Source organism: Xenopus laevis, chromosome 2L (genome assembly GCF_017654675.1).
Source record: "Xenopus laevis strain J_2021 chromosome 2L, Xenopus_laevis_v10.1, whole genome shotgun sequence".
Classification (NCBI taxonomy): Eukaryota; Metazoa; Chordata; class Amphibia; order Anura; family Pipidae; genus Xenopus; species Xenopus laevis.
In genome coordinates, this window is record NC_054373.1 from 178,452,192 (window position 1) to 178,475,794 (window position 23,603).

The 23,603-nt window shown below is 40.4% G+C and overlaps 1 protein-coding gene across 1 annotated transcript in view; it reads left to right on the forward strand.

Moving 5' to 3' along the window:
* tmem135.L (transmembrane protein 135 L homeolog) overlaps nucleotides 1-23,603 on the forward strand; it is a 259,711-nt gene that overhangs the window by 1,002 nt on the left and 235,106 nt on the right.

Here is a 23,603-nt window from a genome sequence, read left to right on the forward strand (position 1 = left end):
TTTGTAACCCTTTCAGACCCCTACTGTCACTTCCATTATCTTTATATTAGTTTGTAACCCTTTCAGACCCCTACTGTCACTTCCAGTACCTTTATATTAGTGTGTAACCCTTTCAGACCCCTACTGTCACATCCAGTACCTTTATATTAGTGTGTAACCCTTGCAGAGCCCTACTGTCACTTCCATTATGTTTATATTAGTTTGTAACCCTTTCAGACCCCTACTGTCACTTCCAGTACCTTTATATTAGTTTGTAACCCTTTCAGACCCCTACTGTCACTTCCATTATCTTTATATTAGTTTGTAACCCTTTCCGAGCCCTACTGTCACTTACAGTACCTTTATATTAGTGTGTAACCCTTTCAGACTCCTACTGTCACTTCCATTATCTTTATATTAGTTTGTAACCCTTTCAGACCCCTACTGTCACATCCAGTACCTTTATATTAGTGTATAACCCTTGCAGATCTGTACTGTCACATCCAGTACCTTTATATTAGTGTATAACCCTTGCAGATCTATACTGTCACTTCCAGTACCTCGATATTAGTGTGTAACCCTTTCAGAGCTGTATTGTCAATCCAGTACCTTTATATTAGTGTGTAACATGTAACCCTTTCAGACTCCTTCTGTCACATCCAGTACCTTTATATTAGTGTATAACCCTTGCAGAGCCCTACTGTCACTTCCATTATGTTTATATTAGTTTGTAACCCTTTCAGACCCCTACTGTCACTTCCAGTACCTTTATATTAGTGTGTAACCCTTTCAGACCCCTACTGTCACATCCAGTACCTTTATATTAGTGTGTAACCCTTTCCGAGCCCTACTGTCACTTACAGTACCTTTATATTAGTTTGTAACCCTTTCAGACCCCTACTGTCACTTCCATTATCTTTATATTAGTTTGTAACCCTTTCCGAGACCTACTGTCACTTCCAGTACCTTTATATTAGTGTGTAACCCTTTCAGACTCCTACTGTCACTTCCATTATCTTTATATTAGTTTGTAACCCTTTCAGACCCCTACTGTCACTTCCAGTACCTTTATATTAGTGTGTAACCCTTTCCGAGCCCTATTGTCACTTCCAGTACCTTTATATTAGTGTGTAACCCTTTCAGACCCCTACTGTCACTTCCATTATGTTTATATTAGTTTGTAACCCTTTCAGACCCCTACTGTCACTTCCATTATCTTTATATTAGTTTGTAACCCTTTCAGACCCCCACTGTCACTTCCAGTACCTTTATATTAGTGTGTAACCCTTTCCGAGCCCTATTGTCACTTCCACGGCAGCAAATTGTTCAGTTTTTGTATCACGAGTCACATGGCAGTTTTTCGGTTCCTTTATTAAATGCTGAGTGGAATGAATCTCTTGATGAGCTTTTATCTGATGGCTTTAGCAAAGATTTATTTTCTCTCATTTATCTCTACCTACCATTCCTGCTGTAATTAAAGGGGACGTAAACCCAAAGAAAATGTACCTTTAAGCAACTTTTCAAATATGCATTAATCAAACATTTCAAGTGGTTGTACAGGTACAGGATCTGTTGTCCGGAAACCAGTTATCCAGAAAGCTCCAAATTACGGAAAGGCTGTCTCGCATAGGCTTCATTTTATCCAAATATTCCAAATGTTTAAAAATTATTTGTAATAATAAAACAGTAGCTTGTACATGAACTAAGATATAATCAATCCTTATTGGAAGCCAAACCAGCTTATTGGGTTTATTTAATGTTTACATGATTTTCTAGTAGACTTAAGGTATGAAGATCAAAATAACAGAGAGATCAGTTATCTGTAAAACCTCAGGGCCCAAGCTTTCTGGTTAACAGGTTTCATTCCTGTAAATAAAACGGCAACTGAAACTGGCATTTGTAATTACCTTTCTGACTTTCTGGTTTCCCCCGCAATTGAGTTCCATTACCATCTTGTTTGGCTAGGCATCCCAAATGGTACCTGACCTCACCCCCTTAATTACTGGCCACAGCTTTCAGTTTCATCTTATGAGGGCTCTTACTGACGAGCGGTTGAAGCTGCGCTCCCCTGCGTTCCGTTTTTCTGAGTTCAGCCGCAGGGGAGCGCAGGAATAGACCCATTAAGCTTTTTTCAATGGGGCTGTACTCACAGAGGCGCGCGTAGGCGCCGAACGCAGGAAAAATGCAGCATGTTGCGTCTCAACCTGCGTTCAGCGCCTACACGCGCCTGCGTCTATTCCTGCGCTCCCCTGCGGCTGAACGCAGAAAAACGGAATGCAGGGGAGCACAGCTACAACCGCTCGTCAGTAAGAGCCCTTAGTATTATCAAAATAGGAGAGCCATGGCAGGTGTTAAAGGGGAAGATCACTTTTATATTAAAAGACAATGAAAGCTGAATCTCTGGGGGTGCCAATATTTTAGACACCCCCTTTCTAGGGTTGCCACCCGGCCGGTATTTTACCGGCCTAGCCGGTAAAATACCAGCCAGGGCCAGGCCGGTATTACAAATTTACCGGCAATGTAGCTGCCGGTAATTTGTAATACCTATAACAAAAGCCCTTGGCCCTCCGACAGAAATTTACCCCTCCTTCGTCTTCTGCCCCTCTTGCGATGGGGCCCCGCCCCTTTTGCGGGCCGCTGTACGTGGCTCCACCCCTTTTACGTCACACTCCACCCATTTACCCGTGACCCGCCCCTTTTTTCGTCACGGTGTTACCGCCCTCCATCACTGGCCGGTAAATTTTTTTAAAATAGGTGGCAACCCCTACCCCTTTCACAAGTCAGAACTGTTTGATTGTTGAATTGTAGTTCTCCTGTAAGGCTAAGGGCACAACAGAGATTTAGGGAAAATATACATCAACAGAACATCTAAAATTGTGCGTTGACCCCTTTGAGAATGAGCGTGAAATTGCCAGAAGGTTTTCAGAGATTTGCTGATGACATAATTAGTCAGCAAAATAAGAATACAGGGTAGATGTTGGTGTATCTGGAACAAGTTTTGGGAGAGTTGGATGGGTCAATAGGTGCTAACCTCCTGTGGTTCTGTTTTTCTAGTAGAACTAGTTTTCTGCTTTCCCAGCATCTGATCAGTGAACCATAAGGAGATAATATTGAGAAATGCTAAACTGTGTCAAATGCCAGCTATAGCCTTATCGCTTGTTCTGTTGCACGGACCCTGACCCCGTGTGATTGATGCAAAGGTGATCTCAAATCTCTTGACAGTCTAAAGTCTGATGATGACGGGATCCTGTTTCCATAGGGCCTTTTATAGCAAGTCTCTATGGCTTTAGATCCACTGAATTACTTTTTAATGAAACCATTCTACTATGAACAGGACTGGCTTTATTAGTGGAGAATACATACTTCCCAACTGTCCCGTTTTTCGCAGGACAGTCCCGATTTTTACAGCTCAAACCGCAGTCCAAATTGTTACTGAAATGTCCTGACTTTCTCTCTGATCTCCTGCACTGAACAGTCAGAAAAAGATTCAAAGTTTCTAAAACGTAATTGGCTTTTGACAGAGAGCCCAGAATACTGCCAGGTGAACTTAGATACTTTTGTAGCAATTTAAGATAAGCAAAGAATCAATTGTAACAATTTAAGATAAGCAGGTCTCTTGGAGAAACTGACTTGCAGCTTAAAGGGCAATTCACCTTCATTAGCAAAACTATAGTAACACATAAAACCTGACCCTAAAGCCTCGAGAAATGTGTTCAAACTTTACATAACCCGCAAAATTTTGTAAAATGGACATGGTAATTAGGGGGTGTGGTCATAATATAGGCGTGGTCAAAATGTTGGGAATTATGGAGGAGCCCAGGGAAGAGTGAGTATCACATAAGGTTTAAGGGGGTGGGCACTCCCCTCCCTTAACAGAGTTGTTTACCTTTAAAGGGATCCTGTCATCGGAAAACATGTTTTTTTCAAAACACATCAGTTAATAGTGCTACTCCAGCAGAATTCTGCAATGAAATCCATTTCTCAATAGAGCAAACAGATTTTTTTATATTCAATTTTGAAATCGGACATGGGGCTAGACATTTTGTCAATTTCCCAGCTGCCCCTGGTCATGTGACTTGTGCCTGCACTTTAGGAGAGGAATGCTTTCTGGCAGGCTGCTGTTTTTCCTTCTCAATGTAACTGAATGTGTCTTAGTGGGACATGGGTTTTTACTATTTAGTTTTGTTCTTAGATCTACCAGGCAGCTGTTATCTTGTGTTAGGGAGCTGCTATCTGGTTACCTTCCCATTGTTCTGTTGTAAGGCTGCTGGGGGGGGAAGGGAGGAGGGTGATATCACTCCAACTTGCAGTACAGCAGTAAAGAGTGATTGAGGTTTATCAGAGCACAAGTCACATGACTTGATGCAGCTAGGAAATTGACAAAATGTCTAGCCCCATGTCAGATTTCAAAATTGAATATAAAAAAATCTGTTTGCTCTTTTTAGAAATGGATTTCAGTGCAGAATTCTGCTGGAGCAGCACTATTAACTTATTCATTTTGAAAAAAAAAAAATTCCCATGACAGTATCCCTTTAACTTAACTTTTACTATGATGCAGACTTGTTGAGAGTGATATTCTGAGACAATTTGCAATTGGCTTTAATTTTTTACTATAAGTGGTTTTTGAGTTTACTCGCTTCTTTTTATTCAGCAGCTCTCCAGACTGCAGTTTCACCAATTTGGTTGCTAGGGTCCAATTTACCCTAGCAACCATACATTGATTTGAATAAAAGACTGGAGTATGAATAGGAGAGGGCCTGAAAAGAAAGATAAGTAATTACAATACAATAACAATAAATGTGTAGTCTTAAAGAAAATTAGTTTTTTTAGATGGGGTCGGTGAGTCTCATTTGAAAGCTGGAAAGAGTCAGAAGAACGCAAATCATTTAAAAACTATTAAAACATAAAGGCCCATTGAAAAGTTGCTTAGACTTAGCCATTCTATAGCATGCTAAAAGTTAACTTAAATGTGAACCACCCCTTTCATTAACATCATTCTTCTATATTATGTGTAGGCCCCCATAGTATTGGCCCAGCAGCTGTTATTGTACTACAACCACTGTCGGACTGGGCCGGCGGGACACCGGGAAAAAACCCGGTGGGCCCCGGCTCTTGTGGGCCCCACCGGCCCAGATCCTCTACTTAGTGGGGCGGCTCGACCCCACTTTGTCGGGGGTCACGGTAGAATAGAAGATCTGCGCATGCGGCTCCGCACGCATGCGCACTCGCCCAATGAAAAGCACGCCGGATCGGCAGTGGGGGCCGGAGGGGGGCCCTGAGGCAGTAGCCCCGGTGGGCCCCTGACTACAACTCCATTCACCCAGACATGTCAACTCACCATCAGGGACCTTATTTAAAGGGGTGGTTCACTTTTAAGTTAACTTTTAGTATGTTACAGAATGTCTAATTCTAAGCAACTTTTCAATTGGCCTTCATTTTTTTATAGTTTTTTTAATTATTTGCCTTTTTCTTTTGACTCTTTCCAGCTTTCAAACTTTCTAAAAAACAAACGCTCTGTAAGACTACAAATGTATTGTTATTGCTACTTTTTATTACTCATCTTTCTATTCAGGCCCTCACCTATTCATATTCCAGTCTTGTATTCAAATCAGTGCATAGTTGCTAGGGTAATTTGTACCCTAGCAAACAGATTGTGGAACTTGCAAACTGGAGAGCTGCTGAATAAAAAGCTAAATAACTCAAAACCCACAAATAATAAAAAATTAAAATCAATTAGAATATCTACATCATACTAAAAGTTCATTTAAAGGTGAACAACCCCTTTAAGCCACCCTCGCCTGGTCACCTACAGTAACAAGTCCATAACCATTTGTCAGTGATATGCACCTGACACCATTGAAATACATAGAATTGTCACCCATAGTACTCTGATATCGATCCAAAGCAGTGAAGCAGGGAGACCGACAGGGCCAGAGGGGGACAGGGCGAGGACAAGATCAGTGCCTGGCATTCCCGTGCACCCACTAAAAGCCGTGTGAGTCACATTTCAACAACAACAAAAGTAGTGCAGGTAGCACTGATAGAAAGTGTTGACTGGACCCTGCTGACTTATTTTCTATCTCATAATATAAAAATAATAATAATGACTGCAGAGTGTTCTAATCAGGACCTTGTATACTTGCTTAGTCCTCCAAGCCTTGGCTTTGCATGGTATTTCCAGGGTTAAATATATATATATATAACAAGTTATAATTAAAACTTTTTATAACTGAGATCTAGTGTATAGTAATTGTAGTAATACCAATGTAGGCATAGAGGTGGGGCAGGCATTGTATGATTGACATCTTGAACTTTTAAATGCCTTTGTAACAGGTATGGATGTTTCATAAAAGAACAGTAAAAAAATAAGAGTTATAAAGGCCTGCACTAGTACAACTGGTGTGTTTGCTTCAGAAACACTACTATAGTTTATATAAACAAGCTGCTGTGTAGTCATGGGGGCAGCCATTCAAGCACAGGATACACGGTAGATAACAGATAAGTACTACTATAGTTTATATAAACAAGCTGTTGTGTAGCCATTGGGCAGCCATTCAAGCACAGGATACACAGTAGATAACAGATAAGTACTACTATAGTTTATATAAACAAGCTGCTGTTTAGCCATTGGGCAGCCATTCAAGCACAGGATACACAGTAGATAACAGATAAGTAATACTATAGTTTATATAAATAAGCTGCTGTGTAGCCATGGGGGCAGTCATTCAAGCACAGGATACACAGTAGATAACAGATAAGTACTACTATAGTTTATATAAAGAAGCTGCTGTGTAGCCATGGGGGCAGCCATTCAAGCACAGGATACACAGTAGATAACAGATAAGTACTGCTATAGTTTATATAAACAAGCTGCTGTGTAGCCATGGGGCAGCCATTCAAGCACAGGATACACAGTAGATAACAGATAAGTACTACTATAGTTTATATAAACAAGCTGCTGTGTAGCCATGGGAGCAGCCATTCATGCACAGGATATACAGTAGATAACAGATAAGTACTACTATAGTTTATATAAATAAGCCGCTTGTTTATATAAACTATAGTAGTACTTATCTGTTATCTACTGTATATCCTATGCTTATATGGCTGCCCCCATGGCTACACAGCAGCTTGTTTATATAAACTATAGTAGTACTTATCTGTTATCTACTGTATTTCCTATGCTTATATGGCTGCCCCCATGGCTAAACTGCAGCTTGTTTATATAAACTATAGTAGTACTTATCTTTTATCTACTGTATATCCTATGCTTATATGGCTGCCCCCATGGCTACACAGCAGCTTGTTTATATAAAGTATAGTTGTGTTTCTGAAGCACACCAGTTGTACTGGTGCAGGGCAACAGTACATTATATTCGTTTAAAACACTATCATTTTTTGGTGTTACTGTTTGAGAACGACTTCTATTTAACAGTTTTCTATGTCTGGCTGACAGGTCCTCTTTAAATCAGACTGTTTGTTACAAGTGCTAATTCCTGTAGAACCAGGTTGGCCTATTACCCAAAATATACCCCATATTCATTTTTCAATTCAGAGAGGCTCATTATAGCTAGAAAAAAAGGTGTGGTCTATAGTAAAGGGGCGTGGTCTTGGTGAATAAAAGGACATGGCTAAAGTTAAACCCAACAGAAGAGTAAAAGAAATGGATATTGAGGATGTAATTATTTGCGAGGGTAGGGATATATGGCAGCTCTCTCTGACACAGGCTTGAAAAATGGCCCATTCCCGGGAGAAAAGAAAGATGGTTTCCTCGCTGACGCATTTTCCCGTTTACTGACTGAGCCAGATTTATTTAGAGGGGAATCCAGCCAACACTTTTCATATCACCAAACTACAAAGGCTCATCCTTATTCATCTCTAACCTCAACATTCCTTTCCAATTTTTAGTTTTTTTTCAGATTTTTATGACTTTAATATCCCAATTTGTCTTTATTTTATGCAGCAGGATTTTTTATTTTCAGTGTTCTTCTAATGTCCATTTTTGGCTTGAAACAAGCAACGTTGCCAAGGTTTTCTTTTTTTTTTCTTTTTGGCTGTTTGAACTATGCAATCTGCAACTGATTTTAGTATTTTCATTTTTTTACAATCTTCTTTGCAAAAAAGGACAGATTGCCCATCCTGTGTCATTCCCTCCGCATACCTGAAAAACCAATTGAATCATCTGCAAGAATCAGTGTTGTAAAGACAGCAGTTATGCTTTTGTTTAAAGGATAACTAAAGCTCAGCAAATCATTAGGCTTTTAATGCTACACAATTGCTTTAGGCATTTTGTACCAACCTAAGAGCACCACAGCCCTTTAGCAGGGAATATCTGTGCCCCTGAAGATGCCCCAGTAGCTCCCATCTTCTTTTCTGCAGGTTCACTGCACATGCTCTGGGCTGTTGTCCTTTACCTGAGCACAATATACTGAATATATACAATATACAATGGCAGATACAAGGCTGTTAAGTAACTAGTGAATTTGGGTTCCACCAGGAAAACCAGTGCATTTTGCATCAATTGATTAATAATCATCTATGTAGCAGCTTCTGTGACAGATGTAACTTCACTTTTTGCTAATGTTCTGTTGATTTCTGACATCCACAAACCTTAGTTTCTCAAAAGCAGCCAAGAGCACACCGAGCATGTGCAAGTGACACTGAAAAGATAGGAGCTATTGTAGGTAACTCTGAAGGGCTGTTCATTGCTGTAAAGGGCTGCCCAAACTCTGGGCTGGTACAGTAAGTTCAGTACATGAAATATAGTATTCTATTTTTTATGATATAGCTCTTTTTCAAATGGATGCTAGCTTGAAAAAATAATATTTGCATTTGTACCTGAAAATGTTTACTTTATTTTAGTCTCTTTTGTATATAAAAAAAGATTTTCATACGTTACCCGTAAGCATCAGATTTGTCCTGCTTTATGGCAGCCGAGATTCTAGCTATCTGTATAACAGAGCATGCTGTCCCAGTGACTGCACAGATCCTATCTGATCCCCATTGTAAGCAGCAGTCCTGTCCTGCTTTATGGCAGCCGTGATTCTAGCTATCTGTATAACAGAGCATTCTGTCCCAGTGGCTGCACAGATCCTACTTGATCCCCATTGTAAGCAGCAGTCCTGTCCTGCTTTATGGCAGCTGAGATTCTAGCTATCTGTATAACAGAACATTCTGTCCCAGTGGCTGCACAGATCCTACTTGATCCCCATTGGAAGCAGCAGTCATGTCCTGCTTTATGGCAGCTGAGATTCTAGCTATCTGTATAACAGAGCCAGGGCCGGAACTAGGGGTAGGCAGAAGAGGCACCTGCCTAGGGCGCAATGAAAGGGGGTGCTGGGCAGGTACCTGACTTTTGCCTACCCCTAGTCCATGTTCGCTGCTCATCCCACTCCTCCGGCACTCCTCCCCGCCTCCCTCTCCTCAAGCGCTTTACCCCGTCTCTCCTCAGTTGCTTTCCCCGCCTCTCACCTCTCCCCTCCGTCGCTTTCCTCTGCCTCCCTGCCTCCATCCCCTCCAGCACTCTAACACGTCCGCGCAAGCGAGTGCGGAGTAGAGCGTGGAGGGGAGCACGAAGGGGAGCGCGGTGGCCGTCCGGGTCACCTAGGGCGCCCGGTCGGCTTGGCCCGCCACTGAACAGAGCATTCTGTCCCAGTGGCTGCACAGATCCTATTTGATCCCCATTGGAAGCAGCAGTCCTGACCTGCTTTATGGCAGCCGAGATTCTAGCTATCTGTATAACAGAGCATTCTGTCCCAGTGGCTGCACAGATCCTATCTGATCCCCATTGTAAGCAGCAGTCCTGTCCTGCTTTATGGCAGCTGAGATTCTAGCTATCTGTATAACAGAGCATTCTGTCAGTGGCACAAATAAAAGAGAGCATTGAATGGTCTAAACCTGAAGCCCACTTTTTACCTTATTGCTGGTTTTTGAATCTTTAATATATTAATTAGCAGAATGACAGATGTAAGAAAGGCAAAGGAACTTTTTTTCTCAAATTTCAAAAAGTAATTTTTGTTTGAAAACTGTATATATTTAGTAAGAGAAAAACTGTAAAACACTTAGAAGAGCTTATAAAAAAAATCACATTTTTTAAAAAGGGATACAGTATTTGGGCACAAGAGTATCTCTTTAAATGCTTTTTCCAATCTCGGCAAGAGGCTGTCTCCGTGAGAGTGTTTGTTAGGATGAGGGTTCAGTGAAAGTCTTTCAAAGTGTTTATATAGCTAGAATTAGAATATGTAGTACAATGAAAGTAGTTATTGGGCTTTGAGGCTCATCTTCTGAATGTTTATGTTCTATCTCAGTATATTAAATTTTCGAAGAGCTTTTTGTATCCGGATTGATAAAGTCACGCAATCTTCTTACTTCTGTCCCGTCCTGGCAAATGCACTGACATCTCAGAACATTTCTGATTAATTCCTCATCTGGAGCTCATTACCAAATAAAATATCAGTTTGCATTTATGGTCCCTCTTTACTTTGCAGTGTGGTATTTCAATAACTAGAGATCATGCACGCCGGGCAGAGTCATTATTCTGGGATCATGTACTTTGGTTGCGTATTTATGTGCCAGATTGAACTGGTAAGGGACCATTTTCCACGCAGTCTGTTAAGAAGCCACTAATTATTTCCAGACGACGTTGCCCGTATGAAATGTGGACGGCACTGTACCACAGCAGTTATGAGTAGGAGTCCCTTGGAACTGGTGCCACCACCTTGAACACTCTGAATGCTGAATGCAAATATGGAATCAAAATTAATACGGTTATAAGTACTGTGGCATTCTGCTAATGATTCAGTACAGGTACAGGATCTGTTAAGAGGAAATCTGTTATCCAGAAAGCTTTAAATTATGAGAAGGCCATCTTCCATACACTCCATTATAAACAAATAATTACAGTTTACTGTAATAATAAAACAGTAGGAGGCAAACAATCCTATTTGGTTTAATCAATATTTAAAGGTTTTTTAGTATATTTAAGGTAAGGTGATCAAAATTACTGAAAGATCTCTTATCTGGAAATCCCAGGTCCCAAGCATTCTGGATTACCGGTCCCATATCTGCACTTCTAAGAGAAGACCTGTCACAAATAGGGTTGCCACCTTTTAAAAAAAAAAAAAATACCGGCCAGTGGTGGGGCGGATAATAAAGGGGCGGGGCGTGAAGCAAAAGGGGGCAGAGCCGGCGGTCAGTGTAGCTACAACAGGGTAGCGCCGCAAAAGGGCTGGGACCACATCGCAGAAGCCAAAGGAAATATACGTTTTTACTGGAGGGCAAGGGTTTTTGTAAAGGGTATTACAAATTACCGGCAGCTACATTGCTGGTAAATTTGTAATACCGGCCCCGGCCCTGGCAGGTGTTTTACCGGCTAGGCCGGTAAAATACCGGCCGGGTGGCAACCCTAGTCACATATGACCACCCAAGAGCCAACAACTTTTTGAATAAGCTCTGATCTAGATGATTATCTAAAGGCCCCCATACACGGGCCGATAAAAGCAGCTTATTGGCCTGTGAGTGGGGTCATCCGATGGGCTTCCCCGATCGATATCTGGGCGATCTCGATCGTGCAGGTTAAAAAATCCCGTTGGATCCACCCGCTTTGGGTGCATTGTGGTCCAATCGTCGGGCACTAGGGCCCACAATCGGATCAATGATACCTCTGAGATATTAGGGTCTCCAAAAGTAAAGTGAGTACTCACCATGAAAGGGAAGTGGCCCAGATGTATCGCCCTGAGCCCTCAGCACGGGGAGCGGACAAACCGAAAAACCATATTGGAGCAGGCACTCAATGAAGGCAAACTTCCACCAGGCAAATAGTTCAAAGTGAAGAGAGTTTATTGTGTCCACAGCCTTACGCGTTTCGTGTCATAAACTCTTAATCATAGGCCCGATATTACCCACTTCAATGTGGGCATATCGGGGAGAGATCCGCTCGTTTGGCGACATCGCCAAAGATCGGATCTCTACATCTATGGCTACCTTAAGACAATTTGCAATTGGTTTTCATTTTTTATTATTTGTGATATTTAAGTAATTTAGCATTTTATTCAGCAGCTCTCCAGTTTACTATGTCAGCCATCTGGTTGCTAGGGTCCAAAATACCCTAGCAACCATGCGTTGATTTGAATAAGAGGACTGGAACATGAATAGGAGAGGCCTGAATAGAAAGATGAGTACCGGTAATAAAAAGTAGCAATATATTTGTAGCCTTAAAGAGCATGTTTTTTTTTTTTGGATGGGGTCAGTGACCCCCCATTTGAAAGATGGAAAGAGTCAGAAGAAGAAGCAAATAATTAAACAACTATAAAATATAAATTATGCAGACCGATTGAAAATCGACCATTCTATTATATGGTAAACGTTAACGTGAAGGTGAATCACTGACATCTCTGCACAGACTTAGTGACTTGCAATGTAAATTTCTGCATCTAACAAGCTTTACCAAATTGTTGGTAGTGATTTTGTTCTCAGTCTTAAAAAAATTCTTAACAGGGGCGAAAGCCCAACAAAAATATATTTTCTAATGAATGAGATTGCAAGAAACTTTCCAGTATACATTGATCATGAATCCTGAATGCTTTTAAAGTTGTTTGTAAATGTAACTGCAGCTGAAAGCGGTGTCTGCACCATTCTGCACTGCTGGCTCAGACTTTTGAAAAAAGTAGCAAAGTCAGCTTTACTTCAGCCAAGACTGCAGTTCTTGCAATGCCTTGTATGTTCCTTCACAACACTCATCTTACGTCTACGCTACATTGGTTCAGAAGTCAAATCCAGCAGTTGTGAGAATAGCCATGGATGGGCAGGTCCTGTTTCAGCAGCTGTTGCATTTGCAGATAAACTATAAAACTTCAAATGGTGATTAATGTGTATTGGGAAGGTGGTTAGAATGATCTTTTCTTTAGGCAGAATGTGTTTTGGGGTTCACATCCCCTTTAATATCTGCAAGGTTTCACTTGGTTTAACATTTGTTATTGTGGAAGATAACAGTATTTAGCAAATTACAGTTTACATAACCTGCAGGCAATCATCTGGATTTCAAACACAAAGGGAGAATTGTAAGAGGGAGCTGATTTCTGCCGAGTGACAAGTAACTCAGTGTTCTTTGTAATAAACTTGATGCGGGGCACTAACTAGCAGTGAGTGTTTAATATATCCTTCTCCGTGAACAAGATATTTACCACTTAATTACTTTAAAACCCACAGGCAAACAATAATAAAGTTAAATCTTTTTTTTTTAATTTTTAGTCACATAAGAGTGTGCAGTGGAATATTAAGCTCATACCTTAGCTTGCTGGTTTCTTACTGTCAGGAACCATTGTAGGCTTAGCTACCAAAATATCACAATGTTAATTACAATATTTTTGTGATATTAAGAGCACTGTCTACTCCCCATTCCATTTCAGTATGGTATTTTCTATTAATTCTAGTTTTCTTCTCCCCATTCAATTTCAGTATTGCACTCACTTTTCCAATGTGATACTCCCTATTCTATTCCAGTATGGCACTCTCCACTCTATTCCAGTATGACACTCTCCATTCTATTCCAGTATGGCACTCTCTATTCTATTCCAGTAAGACACTCTCCATTCTATTACAGTATGGCACTCTCAATCTATTCCAATATGGCACTCTCCTTTATATTCCAGTATGATACTCTCCATTCTATTACAGTATGGCACTCTCAATCTATTCCAATATGGCACTTTCCATTATATTCCAGTATGGCACTCTTCATTCTATTACAGTATGGCACTCTTCATTATATTCCAGTATGGTACTCTCCATTCTATTACAGTATGGCACTCTCATTCTATTACAATATGGCACTCTCCATTATATTCCAGTATGGCACTCTCCACAATATTTCAGTATGGCACTCTCCATTCTATTACAGTATGGCACTCTCAATCTATTCCAATATGGCACTCTCCATTATATTCCAGTATGACACTCTCCATTCTATTACAGTATGGCACTCTCAATCTATTCCAATATGTCACTTTCCATCAATTTCCAGTATGACACTCTCCATTCTATTCCAGTATGGCACTCTCCACTCTATGCCAGTATGGCACTCTCCACTCTATTCCAGTATGGCACTCTCCATTCTATTCCAGTATGGCACTCTCCATTATATTCCACTATGGTACTCTTCATTCTAATCCAGTATGACACTCTCCATTCTATTCCAGTATGTCATTCTCCACTCTATTCTAGTATGCCACTCTCCATTCTATTCTAGTATGCCACTCTCCATTCTATTACAGTATGGCACTCTCAATCTATTCCAATATGGCACTCTCCATTATATTCCAGTATGACACTCTCCATTCTATTCCAGTATGACACTCTCCATTCTATTCCAGTATGGCACTCTCCATTCTATTCCACTCCATGATGGTACTCCCCATTCCACTACATTATGGTACTTCCCATTCTATTATAAAATCAGGAGTCACTTGATGCAGAGAGAGATGATACAATCATGTTAAATGGAGAAGAAGCAGCAGGTACTAAATGTTTGGACAGTATGATAGTTGTCCAAACCCCAGTAGACGCAGAGTGAGGTTAGTGCTCATTTACAAAAATGGCAAAAAGTGCAAAAAATGGACGTAAATAGTTTTTTTGTTTTTTTGCACTTTGTAGTTGCTAAATGTGAATTTGTCTACTGTGCCATGTGGTGTGACTCTTAGTAGTTCTAGGATGAAGGACAATAAGCAGTGCCCATCTCCCTATGCGTTGCCTGATTTCGGCAGTGTTGCATACAGGAGGGATGGCAGAGAGATGGCACATGTGCATTCCCTTGAAACACCCCTATTCAGAATGGGCAGCTGGTGAGAACTGCAGTTACAATATATTTGGGAGCCCTTTATTTACCACCTACATGTAGTAATTAAGCAATGTAGCAGTGCTTAAAGTTCTTAGTGCAACCCTTTACTCCTGGGTCCTCATCATTAAACTTCTTAGCAGTCCTGCTGGGGACTTTAGAAAAGAAGGGAAAGATGGCGAAAGTGTTGCCTGTTGACGTTCAACTCCTAGTAGTCTTCTGGGAATTAAGTAGCCTTCTGTGTTAGGTATTGCTGTGCCATGGGCTCCACCATACTAAAGACAGATGTGTATCTGTACCAGTAATCTTACTGGATTGGTATAGTAACCAAAAACATATACCGGTATTCTACAGAAATGTACATTTGGGTTTCTTTATCACTCCGTGTCTGTCTTTGGGCAAGACAATAGAAAGAAGAGTGATGATTTTGTTCCAGGGCACACTGTGCATCTGACTCACAATCGAAACTCCTGGACCCTTTGTTTCCTGAAAAGAAACATGTTGCCTGGATAAGGTCCTTGTAATGGGATCGGAATGTCGTTTCTAGTGTATAGCGATAGAACTTGGCATCTGATCCTCCTGCTACATGGTCAGAAACTTGTAGGAATAAAAACAACATATTTTATCTTCCAGCTTCCAAATGTAATGGGTTTATGGAAAATCTGAGAAACGAGTGCAGACTGGGTTTAGCACAGAGCCTCCAAACCAGATTTTTTTTTGTGTGAACTTCTTATCCTCTGAAAGACTCAGCATTAAATTGGATTCCTGGCCTTACTTATATGCCTAAAGTGACCCACAACAACTAATAATAACAATTTAAGCCGTTTGCAGGGACTTTAAATTCCAGTAGGCTTTAATATTATGAGTTCAATGGCTTGATTCCCAACACAAGCTCTACGAAGCTTCTTGGACCATTGTTCTTGTATTTATCAGCCTTAATTTGCTATATTGACAGGAAAGAGGGAATTTGGGGAATGTCTTAACCAGTCTCCCATTGTTAAGGGCATAAAATGTGCAATCCTTTCTCTATTAGAAGATCTTATTGTTTGTTACTTTGCCCCAGAACGTATGGTATTATAAATATATTATCATTTTTCATTTATATTAACCCCAGAAAACATGGCATGATGAATTACATGCCACCTTCATTTATAAAATCTTCATCCTCTTTGTTGTAGGGAATACATTGGTGTTGGTTTGTGTAGGCTCATCCTCCCCAAGTCTTCTTTTAAATAAACCCCTGGATGGCATGGTGAGGTGAGATATATCTCTGCTTCTGAAGATGTAAAAAAGAAGCCTGAAAATACAAGTTTTGTATGCATTTTCTAAATGCCACAATGTCTTTTTTATACTTATACGGGGGTCCCAAACCTTTTGTACCTGTGAGCCACATTCAAATGTAAAAAGAGTTGGGGAGCTACACAAACATGCAAAAAGTTCCTTGGTTGCCAAATCAGGGTTGTGATTGGCTATTTGGTAGCCCCTACATTGACTGGCAGCCTACAGGAGGCTCTGTTTGGAAGTACACTTTGTTTTTATGCAACTTAAACTTGCCTCTAAGCCTGGAATTCAAAACTAAGCTGGTTCCCCTGCCCACTTATACTTCTGTATTTTAACATGGAAAAATAAAGATTTATTAATTTTATTCAAGTTTGGTTTCCCTGATTCTTGACCCGGTGATGTCATCCCCACTATCAAGTTTGTCTTGAAATTCAAAACTAAGCAGCTGCTTTGAGACCACTGAGAGCAACATGTTGGGGATCACTACTGTAATACATGAGTCTTCTAGATCCCCCCAATCAATATTCAGTCAAGCTACAGCCAGGAGGCAGATAAAAATGCACCTGATAAAATTGGAAAGGGGTGCGCAGAGTGGGGAACCCTCTAGTGCAGCGATTTCCAACCAGACAACATGTTGCTCACCGACCCCATGGATATTGCTCCCAGTGGCCTCAGAGCAGGTGCTTATTTTTGAATGCCAGGCTTGGAGGCAAGTTTTGGTTGTATAAAAAAACAGGTGCACTGCCAAACAGAGGGGCAAATTCACTAAGATTCGAAGTTGCGCCAGGCGCAACTTCGCCGCACTTCGCCAGGCTTAGTTTCGCCAGCGCTCCGCAAATTCACTAAAATCCAAAGTTGCACTCAGGGGTAGCGTAAGGTTGCGAAGTTGCGCTAGCGTTGATTCGCTATGTAAAGCGAAGTTACGCTAGCGAAGGCTAATTTGCATACGGCGCCAAATTCAAATTTCAATGGAGGAATACGTATCAGCACTACAAATGCCTAGAAAACCTTCAAATCATCAAATAAAAATTTTATTTTGCCCTACACATGTGCCCACTGTCTAGGTAAGCTGCCATGAGTCAGGAAATGTAGGGGGGAAGGAGGGGAGCCCGAAAAAAATTTTCGATCTTTTTCAGCCTATCACCCATAATGTAGAAAACACGCCAGCGTTTTTTGGGACTTAGAAAAAATTTTGACTTTTTTTGAAACAATCCCTATCTACTCTATTGCGCTTCGCCAGGTCTGAGGTGGCGAAGGAAGTCTAGCGTAAAAGGTAGCGTTCAGTACACTGCGCAAGTTAGTGAATTTGCGTAGTTACGTCGCTAGCGAAAATTCGCCAGGCGTAAGGGTGCGAAGTAACACTAGCGAAACTACTCCAGCGTTCGAATTTGCGCAGTAACGAAAATGCCAAACGCTAGCGAATTAACGCTTAGTGAATTTGCCCCAGAGTCTCCTGTAGGCTGCCAGTCCACACAGGGGCTACCAAATAGTCAATCATAACCCTTATTTGGAACCCCAGAAACTTTTTGCATGCTTGTGTTGCTCCCAACTCTTTTTACATCTGAATGTGGTTCATGTGTACGTTAATAGAGCACACAAATGTTGTCTTCCATGAGTGAAGGGGCAAAAAAAACAAAGAAAATAATGACTTCTTGTGTATTGGATAGAAGTAAGTAAGACTGCACATCACCTAAACAAACAAAATCAATTGCTGGAGTTGTGGTTTTGAATGTGTGTGTACTTTTTCAAGGACGTTGGCAATCAAAATACTTTGTGTGGCACAGGCCTAAACCAGAAATGTTCAATGTGAGACCTTCACTGTTGTTCACTCTTTGTTCAGCATCTCAGGAGCTTCTCTCCATGTCCTTGTTGTAGGTTTGGGTCTTTGCCGTCATGCACTATAGCAGTCACTTCCATTGTGTTTGCTTTTATGGTCTGGGGTAGTTGAGGTATTACCCATAAAATAAGAAATAAAGCAGTTAGTAGTTTTCAGAGGGTTGTATTAACTTTCCTCAGGGCTTGGGTACAACTGGAAGCTTACAATTAGCTCTGTCCAATTGTTGCTTTCCTTTATGATAAGCGCTTGACTTTCTGGATTGTGTGACTAGTTGATGATGCTGGGCGTTGTAGTTCGGAGAAGCAGGAGGACACTTTAAATCTATATTCGGATCAGGTCAGAAACATGACTGCAGTGGTGGTGAAACTGTTCCACTGGCATAACTGAAAACATTCCACGCAATGCAGTATCCAAAATAAGGCACAGAGAAGTCCTTTTTAATGTAAAATAACAACAAAACAAGCGTCGTGATAACTGGCAGAACATTCCATAATTGTCCAGCGCTGCAAACGTTTCCCATTTAGGTTTGGCTGTTATTACAGAAAGAGGAGTCTGAAGCCAAGAGGACACTGTCCAAGAAAGTCAGGCTACATGTATGGGCTTTTTAAACATTATTTGTGCAAATGCGTCTGTAAGAAAGAAAGTGCCAGAATGATCATTTCCAGAGGTTCCTTTGCGCCTGCCTTCAGTTCTCTCCCACAGTCTAAAAACGATAATGGCTTTAGTGTGAAAATTGGCACTTTTTGACATTTTTTTTATGTCTCTGAAAGTGCAGTTTTGTTCCAGATATTTGGAAACTCACTGGTTCCCTTTGCAAAAAACAGAGACTGCTTATATTGGCACTACCATTGTGATGGTTAACCCATTTATTGGTGCATACACAGCTGCCTTTTCGGGGTCCAAGTAGCGGTGACTGCCGTGACCTCTAAGAGCAGCAGATTTATGAAGAGCGTGGAGCTAAGAAACATTTCCAAAATATACCATTTGACTTTGCAGGCAGCAGACAAAGGAATGAATAGGTCTGCAAAGCAAATGTATTATATTATAATTGTTTCTCAGCCTGTGTCCAGGCCATGCAGTGTATGGTATGTGGGATAAGGTATGGGCATGTTAGTGGGAGCCAAAGAGATGTCTTTTGCTGGGGGACAGGGGACTTTAAAGTACACCAGATATTTCAAGGTTAGACGTGGTGTCTGTAGTAGCAATATAAATAATTGCTTTTTGAAAGGGACTGTGGCTGTGGGATAGCAGGTATAGTAGGGAGAGAGACTGTGCGGTTAGTAACAGTGGATAATAGTCTCTGGGAAGGGAATGTGACTGTGGGATAGCAGTTATAGTAGGGAGAGATGGTGTCTATAGTAACTGTGGATAATAGTCTCTGGGAAGGGAGTGTGACTGTGGGATAGCAGGTATAGTAGGGAGAGATGGTGCCTATAGTAACAGTGGGATAATAGTCTCTGGGAAGGGAGTGTGACTGTGGGATAGCAGGTATAGTAGGGAGAGATGGTGTCTATAGTAACAGTGGGATAATAGTCTCTAGGAAGGGAGTGTGACTGTGGGATAGCAGGTATAGTAGGGAGAGATGGTGTCTATAGTAACAGTGGATAATAGTCTCTGGGAAGGGAGTGTGACTGTGGGATAGCAGGTATAGTAGGGAGAGATGGTGCCTAAAGTAACAGTGGATAATAGTCTCTGGGAAGGGAGTGTGACTGTGGGATAGCAGGTATAGTAGGGAGAGATGGTGCCTATAGTAACAGTGGATAATAGTCTCTGGGAAGGGAATGTGACTGTGGGATAGCAGGTATAGTAGGGAGAGATGGTGCCTATAGTAACAGTGGATAATAGTCTCTGGGAAGGGAGTGTGACTGTGGGATAGCAGGTATAGTAGGGAGAGATGGTGCCTATAGTAACAGTGGATAATAGTCTCTGGAAGGGAGTGTGACTGTGGGATAGCAGGTATAGTAGGGAGAGATGGTGTCTATAGTAACAGTGGATAATAGTCTCTGGGAAGGAGAGTGTGACTGTGGGATACAGGTATAGTAGGGAGAGATGGTGCCTATAGTAACAGTGGGATAATAGTCTCTGGGAAGGGAGTGTGACTGTGGATAGCAGGTATAGTAGGGAGAGATGGTGCCTATAGTAACAGTGGGATAATAGTCTCTGGGAAGGGAGTGTGACTGTGGGATAGCAGGTATAGTAGGGAGAGATGGTGCCTATAGTAACAGTGGATAATAGTCTCTGGGAAGGGAGTGAGACTGTGGGATAGCAGGTATAGTAGGGAGAGATGGTGCCTATAGTAACAGTGGGATAATAGTCTCTGGGAAGGGAGTGTGACTGTGGGATAGCAGGTATAGTAGGGAGAGATGGTGTCTAAATGGTGAAAAAACTTCGACCCCCTTGTTCGCCACTTAAAAACTACCGAAGTTAATGTTAGCCTATGGGGAAGGTCCTCATAGGCTTAGGTAGCTTTTTTAAGTCGAAGAAAAATCGAACTATTCAAAGGATTTAATCATTCGATCGAACGATTTTTCGTTCGAACGAACGAATAGCACTAAATCCTTCGACTTCGATAAGGATTTAACTTCGACAGTCGAATATGGAGGGTTAATTAAAATTTGCCCCTAAGAGTTAAATAGAGACAAATATACAGCATGTTAATATACATCTGATTTTTTAATCCATTGTGGCAAATCTTTGTTAAATCTTTTAATCCATTGGACTAGGCCCACCCAATATAACAGTCTAGCCTTTTAAGCAGACTTTCAACCAATCAAGTGATGCCATGTCCTCATGGAATGGATGGGATGTTTTCCAGAATGTTTATGACCTGGGGTTTTCTGTATCTTTCCATAATGTGGATACTCATACCTTAAGTCTACCAGAAAATCATGTAAACATGAAATAAACCCAATAAGGATTAATTATATCTTAGTTTGGTTCAAGTCCAAGGTACTGTTTTATTATTACAGAGAAAAAGGAAATAATTTTGAAAAATATTCATTATTTGGATAAAATGGAGTCCATAGGAGACGACCATTCCATAATTCAGAGCTTTCTAGATGTTTCCAGATAACCAATCCCATATCTGTATTCTTCTATGTCCAATTTAAAAGGCAAATTTCACCTTCGAAGGGGTTGTTCATCTTTGAGTTAACTTTTATTATGATGTAGAGAGTGATATTCTGAGGCAATTTGCAATTGGTTTTCATTTTTTATTATTTGTGGTTTTTGAGTTATTTAGTTTTTATTCAGCAGCTCTCCAGTTTGCAATTTCAGCCATCTGGTTACTAGGGTCCACATTCCTCTAGCAACCGTGCATTGGTTTGAATAAGAGACTGGAATATGAATAGGAGAGGCCGGAATAGAAAGATGAGGAATAAAAAGTAACAATAACAATACATTTGTAGCCTTACAGAGCATTGGTTTTTTAGAAAGGCTGCAAAGAGTCAGAAAAAAAGGTAAATAACTATAAAACTATAAAAAATAAATAATGAAAACCTATCGAAAAGTTGCAAAGAATTGGCTGTTCTATAACATAATAAAAGTTACCTTAAAGGTGAAACACCCCTTTAAGTTAACTTTTAGTATGTTATGGAATGGCTGATTCTAAGCAACTTTCCAATTCGTCTTAATTTCTTTTTTTTTTTTTTTTTTATAGTTTTTGAATTATTTGCCTTCTTCTTCTGATATTTTCCAGCTTTCATATGGGGGTCCCTTAACCTATCTAAAAAAACAAATGCTCTGTAAGTTTACAAAATTTTTGTTTTTGCTACTTTTTATTACATGTCTGGATATTCCTATTCATATTCCAGTCTCTTATTCAAATCAGTTCATTGTTGCTAGGGTAATTTGAACCCTAGTAACCAGATTGTTGAAATTGCAAATTGGAGAACTGCTGAAAAAAAGCTAAAAAACTCAAAAACCACAAATACAAAACAGTGAAAACCCAATTGCAAACTACAAGTTAACTCAATGATGAACAGCCCCTTTAAGCAGATTTTCAACCAAGCATAGCCATGTCATCATGGAATGAATATCATTCTTGTATACCTCTGTGTCCAATTTGATGAAAATTTGAAAACATTATTCAACCCAGGTCAACAAACCTTCAACCAATCAAGAAATGCCACGTCATCATGAACGACATCTCCCTTTTGTAGGCTATTCAGTAATGGGCCTTATTCAGTTTGATGAAAAAATCATCCCTGTTCAACAAACTTTTAAACAACAAAGATATTCTATTCCATTGGGGAATTAAGGTTCCTCTTCTAGACTATCCCATAATGGGCCATATTCAATTTGATGAGAAAGGAATCAGGAACAGTAGAACATTTTAATCAACTCTGTTCAACAAACTTTTAAATAATCATGATGTTCTATTCCATCTGGTGATTAATGTTCCTTTTCTAGACTATCCAACAATGGGCCATATTCAATTTGGTGAGAAATAAATCAGGGCCAGTAGAAAATATTATTCACCCCTGTTCCACAGGCTTTCAACTAATAATTATGTTCTATTCCATCATGGAAGTACTCTCCTTCTTCCAGACTATCCAATTAGGGTTCATATTCAATTTGATGAGAAAAGGCCAGTAGAAAATAGTTCATCAAGGTTTCAACAAATAAAACATGGAATGTCAGGCTGTATTGTATGTTCCCACTGTAGACATGAAATAAACCAATGGTTCTCAAACACTCATTCAAGTCCACTTGAACCTTACCAGGCTTCATGGAACCTCAATGTCACACATCATTATACAAAAAAAAATCCATCCTAGATCCATTTAAATCCTTTATGCTCCCCCACAAGTCTCATCACACCTTCTTTGAACTCCCTTCTGCCATGGGGCTTCACATTCGAGTGCCTCCTACCCCCCCATAGCAACCTTGGGGTCATCAGTAGGATGCAGACTCATTCAAGTCCACTTGAGCCTTACCAGGCTTGCAGATTTCATGGAACCCGGATGAAAGTAATTTTATAAATAGGTAAGGCCCCATTTTTTAAAAATTATATGATTTCCTGTTTTTTTATACAGGTATGGGATCCCTTATCCAGAAACCCGTTATCCAGAAAGCTCCGAATTACGGAATGCCATAGACTCCATTTTATCCAAATAATCCAAAGTTTTAAAAAAAATTTACTTTTTCTCTGTTATAATAAAACAGTAGCTTGTACTTGATCCAAACTAAGATATAATTAATCCTTATTGGAAGCAAAACCAGCCTATTGGGTTTTTTTTAATGTTTAAAGGATTTTCTAGTAGACTTTAGGTATAAAGATCCAAATTACAGAAAGATCCGTTATCCGGAAGACCGAGGATTCTGGATAACAGGTTCCATACCTGTACTAATAAACTGCACTTCTTTCTCTGTCCTTGTCCAGAAATTATAACAGAATAGGAGACCCATGGGAGGTGACCGGGGGACAATATAGTCATCCTGATTCAAGCAGAAGATAAGGCAAGGCTAAAACCTCGCAGATAGAGTTTGGTTGCTACGGAAAGGTTAAACCTATCACCAACACCTTCCTATAAGTTCATCAGAAGGAAATTAATTACTGGATAAGTAGAAAGGGTCAATAAAATGTAGCTTTAGTGGCCCTTTAAATGTATGCCTATTACAGGCCTGCTCAGCCTCCAGCAAGTAACCTTTCTATATATCACCCACAGACAGACA